The sequence below is a fragment of the Lissotriton vulgaris genome, chromosome 5 (genome assembly GCF_964263255.1).
Source record: "Lissotriton vulgaris chromosome 5, aLisVul1.2, whole genome shotgun sequence".
Lineage (NCBI taxonomy): Eukaryota > Metazoa > Chordata > Amphibia > Caudata > Salamandridae > Lissotriton > Lissotriton vulgaris.
In genome coordinates, this window is record NC_141693.1 from 1,784,030,233 (window position 1) to 1,784,039,279 (window position 9,047).

The following is a 9,047-nucleotide window of genomic DNA, read 5'->3' on the forward strand; positions in this document are numbered from 1 at the left end:
GAACAGGTACAACATGGCCATCAAAGGTGTGCATTTCTCCGACATAGAGCAGGTACCACATGGGCATGAGCAGTACATCCTTTTGTTGCTCTCAAATTTAGCAATGGAAGTTGCCCTCCCTCACAGAACAGATATAGCAAGTTATCAGAAGTATAAGCTTCCATCGTTCGCACAGTAGGTATAGCACATTACTGTTACTCACAGAACAGGTATAGTCAAGTCAAAAATACTTTTATTGATTCTTTAAAAATCGTAAAAGGATGGCAAACCATCATAAAATGCTAAACATTAAATGAGCATTTTTTTTAAAACATAAGAGAGAAAAAAAGGCCTTAGAGTCGTGACCACAGTTAAAAAGCTGACAAGTAGAACAATACATTTAAAAAAAAGTCAGCCAGCAGGTTATTTGTTAGCTGCTTGGCTTAAATCAATTTTTTCCAGTCCCTTTGCTGCTATTTTCCAGAATGTTATGGCACTACAGGACAGAGAAATCAAAAGCCCTCCAAGACACCTGATGACTGCAGCTCTACATGTTCTTATCTGTTCATTCCTTAAAATCTCCCGAAGAATGAATTTGCATGTTTTCAGTAAAAAAGGGCATGTACATAGTAAATGTAGTAGTGACTCCTCCCCTTGACAACAGAGGCGGCATTCCTTAGATGGCCATGTAAATTTCCATTTAGGGGTCAAATCCTTTGAGGGGAATGATCCCATTCGTAGCAACATCAGGTATTGCTTTTTTGTGGTAGGAAAGGTTTTCAATCAGATTCTGTTGCAGCGTAGCCTCTGGAAGGCCTGTATCACAGCCCAGGCGTGATGTTTTTTTGCAAAAATCATTTTATCAGTTAACAAAGAGGCCCGCTTGATTGCGGTGTTTACCATACTTTTGAGTCCAGAATACGTTACTGGTATTGACCAGACCTCCTCTAGCTGTAATGCTGACAAAAATTCCTTCAGGATTTTCGTGGTCGAGTTAGCTTGTCTTGCTTGATTTTCAAACTCAACCCAACAGCAGTGGGCTAGAGTGTTATCTTCTGCCTCCCTCATCCTCCAGTAAAACTTTACTAAGGCACCTTGTCTGGCTATGATCTGATTTTTTAGTCTGAATACTAAACGGATTTGTTCCTGTGAGGTGTGGAACGGTATTGAGAACAGTCTTTTGAAGAATGTAGATTGTGCTGTATTTAATGTTGTAGCAGCTTTAGTATTCAGGATTTCTGAGCCATACGAGATGGAAGATAGGAATTTTGTGGCGATCCCTTTTAGCAGATGACCAGTGGAGCAGCCTATGAGCTTTTTCTTCAGGATTTTAAAGACAAAGAACAATTGGTTTGCTTTTGTGCATCCTTGTTCCACGTGTTGCTTAAAGTTAAGCTTGCAGTATAGAAAGAAGCCTAGATATTTATAGGAAGAAACGCGGGCCAGTGGTTGTTCGCCCAAATTCCAGGTGAAGGTGTGCCTGTTTAATGTTTTATTATGTTTAGAAAAATGCATTACTTTTGTCTTTTGATGGTTAATCGTAAGTTGGTTTAAAGTGTATACGCTCCTAGTCCTGTGATCAGTTTCTGCAGGCCAACTGGTGTTTGTGCTAGCAACACAATGTCATCTGCCTATTGGAGGCACGGGTCGGTATTTTGCCCAATTTTGGGGGGGGGGTCAGCTGGAATTGACTGAAGGCACTTGTCGAGATCTGACGTGTAAATGTTAAACAGACAAAGCGCTAAAACACAACCTTGTTTTAGCCCATTTAATGTTGGATTCTTACCGGTTATGCTGGACCCGTCTCCTTTCTTGATTTGCACCCACGTATGAGAATACAGATTGATAATGGCATCAAGGAGTCTGGGAGGTACCCCCCAGGCTTGCATTTTGACCCATATAGAAGCTCTTGAAACTTTATCGAAAGCCGTTTTGAGGTCTACAAAGCAGGCATACAGAGGCCTTGATTTTGCAAAGGCATGATTGGCTAAAAGAGTGACCACAGAGATGTTCGCAAGGGTGCCCATCCCCACCAGACATCCAGTTTGCGTAGGATGTATTAGGTTTGTTTGACTGACCCAAGCCTCTAACTCTACCAGGAGATTAGATGCGTAAATTTTCATCTCCACGTCTATCAGCGCAATCAACCTGTAGTTGGAGGGATCCGAACGGGAACCCGACTTATAGATTTGATTAAGAATACTTCCTCTACAGGACTCAGGGATCAAACTGGCGGCTGTAACTTTGGAAAAAAGAGGAGTCTGGACTTGAGACCAGAATGCGGGGTGTAGGAACTGGGGTCACCAGTTTCCCGGGGGGTAGCTTGGCACGAGCAGGTAGGCACCCGTAAGCTTAGGTGTAAAGTGACCACACAGCACATACATCCACTGAGACAATGAAACTCACACAATGACTGAGACAACACCAGTAAGTTTGATTCAAATCAATAAATTTTATCTAGATCAAGGTCATGTCTGGTAATTCATTTAGAGCAATCAATAATCACAGTAGCAATAACTCATTAAGGCAGTTCTTCAGGAGAGTAAAGGGAACAATTCAATCATCAATCTACATGTTTCAATAACCATTTCATTAGGCACTTAAATGTTTCGTGACTCAGCATTACTCATTTCATTAGAGGGGTAAACACTTCAATGGAGTAACTAGAGGCATTCAGGAGCCACTTCCTCAAGCCGGAGTGTACAGCCTTTCATTAAAGATCAGGCAACATGTCAATATGCCAAACCCAACATTTCATTAGGTAAAATAAATCAGTTCATTAGATATGCATCAACCTTTCATTAACCAAGAGTAAACATCTCATTAGGTAAGCGTAAACCTTTCCTTACTCAGGAATAAACAAGGCCTTACTCTCATGAAGCTGGTTTCTGTGGCCCATAGGAGAAACATTAACAGACCCCTAGCCAGGGGTTAACTCTTAGAGCCCAACTGTCACTAATGGGCTTGGTCCATGTTCTGGCCCAGCTTGGGGGCCTCCTGCGAGTAATTAGAGCCAACGGGGCCCAGCAACAGTGTTCCCCAGGGGAGGGGCGAACTCTGGGCCTCCTGTGGCCTTCCATGCTCCTCCCCGGGCATTTTCCTTATCTCTTCAGGCCTTCCCGGCCTCTTGCAGAGGTTGGCGGCTGGTAGGGAGGGCCCGGCTCTCTGGTAGGCCCCACGCGGCCTTCCGGTCGATTGCAGGCCCTCTGGGGGGCCTGCGCTGGCAGGTGGGGGCTCTCTGGCTCCTCCTGAGCCCTGATGCAGGGCTCCTTCCTGGTGCCGGGCTGAGGACCAATCAGCGGGCTTCTGTGGAGGGGCGCGCCTGCGGCCGCCAATGGCAGCGCGGCCTGCGGGGAGTCCCAGCCTTCCTCCCAGTGCCGGCAGCCAAGGCGGGGGGCGCGGCCAAAGATGCGGCCGGGCACCCCCGTCACATGGTGAGGGAGGTGGTGGTGTCGGGCCTATCGTGGCCTACTTGAAGTGCACGGCGGCTTCCCCAAAGGCTCCGGGGCCGCCGTGGCGCCTTCGCACACTCGGGCCGGGCTGCGGCGGTGACTGGGGCGGTGACTGGGGGCCCTGGCCGCACCGCACCTGGCGCACCGAAGGACAGCGCCTCGCCTCAACTTTCTTTTGGGCCAGGCATGGCCCACGGCAATACGGCGGCGGCCCTCTCCTGGTGTCTGGGGGCAGATGGCGGCAGTGTCGGCGCTCCTCAGGGCAGCGCCAGTGAGTCTCCGGGCTGCGGCGGTGAGTGGGGGCTAGTCAGCGCCTCAAGGGAGGTAGCGCTGCGGTGCACAGGCAGGTCGGGGGTTCACAGTGCTTGAGGCAGTCAGCACGAACAGCGCTTCGTGAGCAGCTATAGGATCTGGAGTCACAGCGCTTCTCAAGGGGGCTCAGTAGGAGAGCGCTGGATAGGTAGGGGAGGCAGCTTCGCAGTCCCAGCAGTTCAGTAGGGGGGAATGAGGCAGCACAGCGCAGGGGCACAGGGGGCAACCCAGGGGGGCAGAGATGGCACAGCCCAGTACCTGATTGATCCCCAGTAGTCCTGGTGAGCGCAGGGGGGATTTCTTCTTGGCACTTGGTGGTTCAGGCGCCCTTTGTGGAAGCAGGTTCTTGGTTTCTTGAAGGGGAGGGGGGTTGAGTTGAAGGCTGCTGACAGGATTCCTCAGCAGGTCACTGCAGATGGTCCCTGGGTTCCCCTCGCGCCGGACCAGATCAGTGGGCTAGTTCAGTGTTCCTCACACAGCTTGGTGGGCAGCGCCTAAACCCTGTCACCCCCAGTGGCATAGGTTCCTGACTAGGCCCTACCACCTAAGTCTCCTGCGTAGGTTCCCCCCGGTCAGTGATGCCCCAACTGACTAAAAACGTTCCCTCCTTTCTTTATATATGCCCAGGTCAGGTGACCACACTCTAAGGCGGCAAAAGCAGACCCCGCCCCTATTCTAGAAGGTTTCAGGAGCTTCCCTACTTTAACTATGGGCAGGCAAGGCAGGCTGGTATTGCAACAATGTTTAAGGGTTCCAGCCAGCTCCTGGCAACTAGGGTGCTACTAAAAAGACCACTCCGCAGTAGCAGGGGCCTGTGGCAGCCATGTTGGAAGTAGAGAGCACCTGCACCTTAGCATTGGTTAGCAATGGGAAGGTGCTCGGAGACCTAAGGCCAACAAAAAAGAAGGTGGGAAAAATTAGGCAAGGGCAAAAAAAATAGGGAAAGACCACCCTAGGGCTGACAGGTCTAACACGGGGTTATGCCGAAACAGGGCATTTGGTAGTCCGTTCGGACCTGGGGCTCCCTCGGAATTTAAATTTTTTATAGTTTTAAGAAATTGAGTTTCTGAAAACACAAAATCCTCAAGGGATTTGTGGTTCATGGTATCATTAAATTTATCTCGACCTCCAGCATCCTTCTCTGTTGATGATTCACAATTTGGGGCTGATAGGGGTGTAGTTTCATTATATAGGAGTTCGATGTGAGCTCTCCATGTGGCCTCCAATATATCCGAATTATGATGTTGATTCCGGCCAGAACAGGTATAGCACGTGCAAGCTTCCGTCACTCACAGAACAGGCATAGCATGTTATCAGCAGAGGAAGCTTCCGTCGCTCACAGAACAGGTATAGCATGTTGTCAGCAGTGGAAGCTTACATCGCTCACAGAACAGGTATAGCACGTTATGAGCAGTGCAAGCCTCCATCACTCACACAATAGGTATAGTACGTTAACAGCAGTGCAAGCTTCCATCTCTCACAGGTATAGCACGTTATTGTTGCTCACAGAACAGGCATAGCACGTTATCAGGAGTGCAAGCTTCAGCTGCTCACACAACCGGTATAACATGTTATCAACAGTGCAAACTTAATACACTCACAGAGCATGTATAGCACGCTATCAGCAGTGCAAGCCTCCATCGCTCACATAATAGATATAGCACATTTTCAGCAGTGCAAGCTTTTGCCGCTCACAAAACAGGTATAGCGCGTTATCAGTAGTGGAAGCATACATTTTTCACAGAACAGGTAGATCACATTATGAGCAGTGCAAGCCTCCATCGCTCACACAATAGGTATAGTACGTTAACAGTAGTGCAAGCTTCTATTTCTCACAGAACAGATATAGCACGTTATCAGCAGTGCAAGCTTCAGCTGCTCACAGAACCGGTATAACATGTTATCAGTAGTGCAAGCTTTCTTCACTCACAGAACAAGTATAGCACGTTATCAGTAGTGCAAGCTTCCTTCACTCACAGAACAAGTACAGCACGTTATCAGCGGTGTAAGCCTCCATCGCTCACATAATAGGTATAGCACATTATCAGCAGTGCAAGCTTCTGCCGCTCACAGAACAGATATAGCGCATTATCAGCAATGCAAGCTTCCGTTTCTCACTGAACAGATATAGCACGTTACTGTTGCTCACAGAACAGGCATAGCACGTTATCAGCAGTGCAAGCTTCAGCTGCTCACAGAACCGGTATAGTATGTTTTCAGCAGTGCAAGATTCCTTCACTCACAGAACAAGTATAGCACATTATCAGCAGTGCAAGCCTCAATCGCTCACAGAACAAGTATAGCACGTTACCAGCAGTGCAAGCCTCAATCGCTCACAGAACAAGTATGGCACGTTATCAGCAGTGCAAGCTTCCGTCACTCACAGAACAGATATAGCGCGTTATCAGCAGTGCAAGTCTCCATCGCTCACAGAATAGGTATAGCACATTATCAGCAGTGCAAGCTTCTATCACTCACAGAACAGATATAGCGTGTTATCAGCAGTCCAAGTCTCCATCGCTCACAGAACAGATATAGCACGTTATCAGCAGTGCATGCTTCCGTTTCTCACAGAACAGATATAGGGCATTATAAGCAGTGCAAGTCTCCTTCGCTCACAGAACAGATATAGCATGTTATCAGCTGTGCAAGCTTCTGCCGCTCAAAGAACAGATATAGCACGTTATCAGCAGTGCAAGCTTCCATCACTCACAAAACAGATATAGCGCGTTATCAGCAGTGCAAGTCTCCTTCGCTCACAGAACAGATATAGCATGTTATCAGCAGTGCAAGCTTCTGTCGCTCACAGAACAGGTATAGCACGTTATCAGTAGTGCAAGCTTCTGCCGCTCAAAGAACAGATATAGCACGTTATCAGCAGTGCATGCTTCCGTTTCTCACAGAACAGATATAGGGCATTATAAGCAGTGCAAGTCTCCTTCGCTCACAGAACAGATATAGCATGTTATCAGCTGTGCAAGCTTCTGCCGCTCAAAGAACAGATATAGCACGTTATCAGCAGTGCAAGCTTCCATCACTCACAAAACAGATATAGCGCGTTATCAGCAGTGCAAGTCTCCTTCGCTCACAGAACAGATATAGCATGTTATCAGCAGTGCAAGCTTCTGTCGCTCACAGAACAGGTATAGCACGTTATCAGCAGTGCAAGCTTCTGCCGCTTACAGAACAGGTATAGCACGTTATCAGTAGTGCAAGCTTCTGCCGCTCACAGGACAGGTATACCACGTTATCAGCAGTGCAAGCTTTCAACTCTCACAGAACAAGCATACCACCTTATCAACAGTGTAAACTTTCGTAGCTCACAGACGCGGCCCGTGGAATGAGTTGCAGTGGGGCAGAGAGGCGGGGCGGGGGAGGGGCAATGTGGGGGGTGCTAAAATCCGGTTTTTAGCACCCCCCACCCTGCCCCTCCCCCGCCTCTCTGCCCCACTGCAACTCCCTCCACGGGCCGCGGCTGGCTAGCTCATAGAACAGGTATAGCACTTTATCATCAGTGCAAGTTTCAGTCGCTCACAGAAGAGGTATAGCACATTGTCGTCTCTCACAGAACAGGTATGGCGTTACATGAGAAGCACAAATGTCTATCACACATAGCATAGCTAGCTACACGCCTACACCACTACCTTAAGTTTTTACTTTTCAGCTCGGACTGACGTTTGTTTTGAGAAATGAATGCATTTTCTTTATCCTCGTTAGAATCCCGTTCGTCCACAATCGAGATGACGTCGTTTCCTTACTAACTCACCAGGCTGGCACCCATGCTACTATGTTTAGCAGCCTTTCCGGTGCAACATCATCAGCACTTTTTATGCCAGTGGTGATGTCAGCTTTCAAGCTCTTAATAAGGAAATTACACGGAGAGGCGCTGTCAGTAAAAAATACTTTTTGCTCATGTTGTTGAAATGCTGGCGCGATCATGTGGCCCCTCCTGGATGTCACAGTGACCCTGGAACCTGACAGGGGCTCCGCATTAACAAGCAACACACAGGTGCCACCCAATTTCTGCAGCTTCCTGCTGGCAGTGGGCCTGAGTCACAAGTCCAAGTATAGCGGTGACGTACATGTACAGCTGTAAATGGCTCTATTTATACCTGCCAGCTAGGCACAAAAGGATGCTTGTCAGGCGTACATGGTTGGCTTTTCCACAGTTTAACTTTCCACCACAAGTGCGAAGAATCTTTCTCAGCAAAGGCCCACCCAAGAGGTGGGGCGTGGAGTGACAGGGTGTGGTTTGACTTGTCAGTGCCCATAAACTTGTGGGCTTTGACAAACTCCTGTCTGACCCTTTCTCAGCCTGGATGCTGAGCTAAGTGCAGGAGTTGCTCCCCAGTCAGGTTGGGAAGAGGAATCTCTGGTTCCCAAATGTAATGGGGGTGTAGAGGAAGAGTGGAGCAAGCATTAATAGAATAAATTATTTGAAATTGCAATTTCTCCGCCTTTCCACGATGTGTAATTGTATCTTATGTACACTTATCAATTTGGGAATGTCAGCCGTTTAAAAAAAAACATAACTCGATCAGTAGGCCGCCAGGGACTCTGTGAATGGCACAGCTTTCCAGTGAGGTCACTGGCATTTGTGAGTAATGCAAAAGCATATAGCAGCCCTGCTGAAAAGTATTGGCATCATCGTGCAATAACCTGGGGCGTTGCTACCTTGGTGCAGTAGGTGCAGCGACGCCAGGGCCCCGAGGGGCTTATTGAACATTGTCAATGTTTTATGTTACTACCCCAACAGCAGTGAAAGGGGACATTTTCCTTGCTTGTGCCAGGGTCCATGGCACATTGCTGCGCTACTGGCAGTAAAGTTAGAAGAGCCCCGAGGAAATGAATGAAAAAACTACTATGTTGAATTAGTTATAAGTGACCCTTGCCCAAACTGTCCATTAAAGAAACCCAACCAAGAATGTCTGCTATCGTCCATTAAGCATGCTGCAACCCCCACTGTGAAGTGTTGGTAATTTAGCATAAAATGTATGGCAGAGCTGTTGAGATCTGACACTGCTAATTTATTAAAAGAGTTTTATATAGCACTGGCAAGACCCCGGACAGTGGTACGAGGGGAGAGGGATAGATATAGACCAATGTATGTGGAAAAGTGTCAAGAATCAAAGATGGGTGTTGGAGTCCAGGTGGTTGAAGTGCCTGTTGAGGAGAAGATCTGTAGCAAATAAAGTTCTTGAATCCAGTATGTATAAATAGGTTTGATTTATTGTAGATTAGTCCAAGTTAAGTAACAATAAAATGATCCATAGATGTTATAATAAAAACCCCACCAGGAGCAGT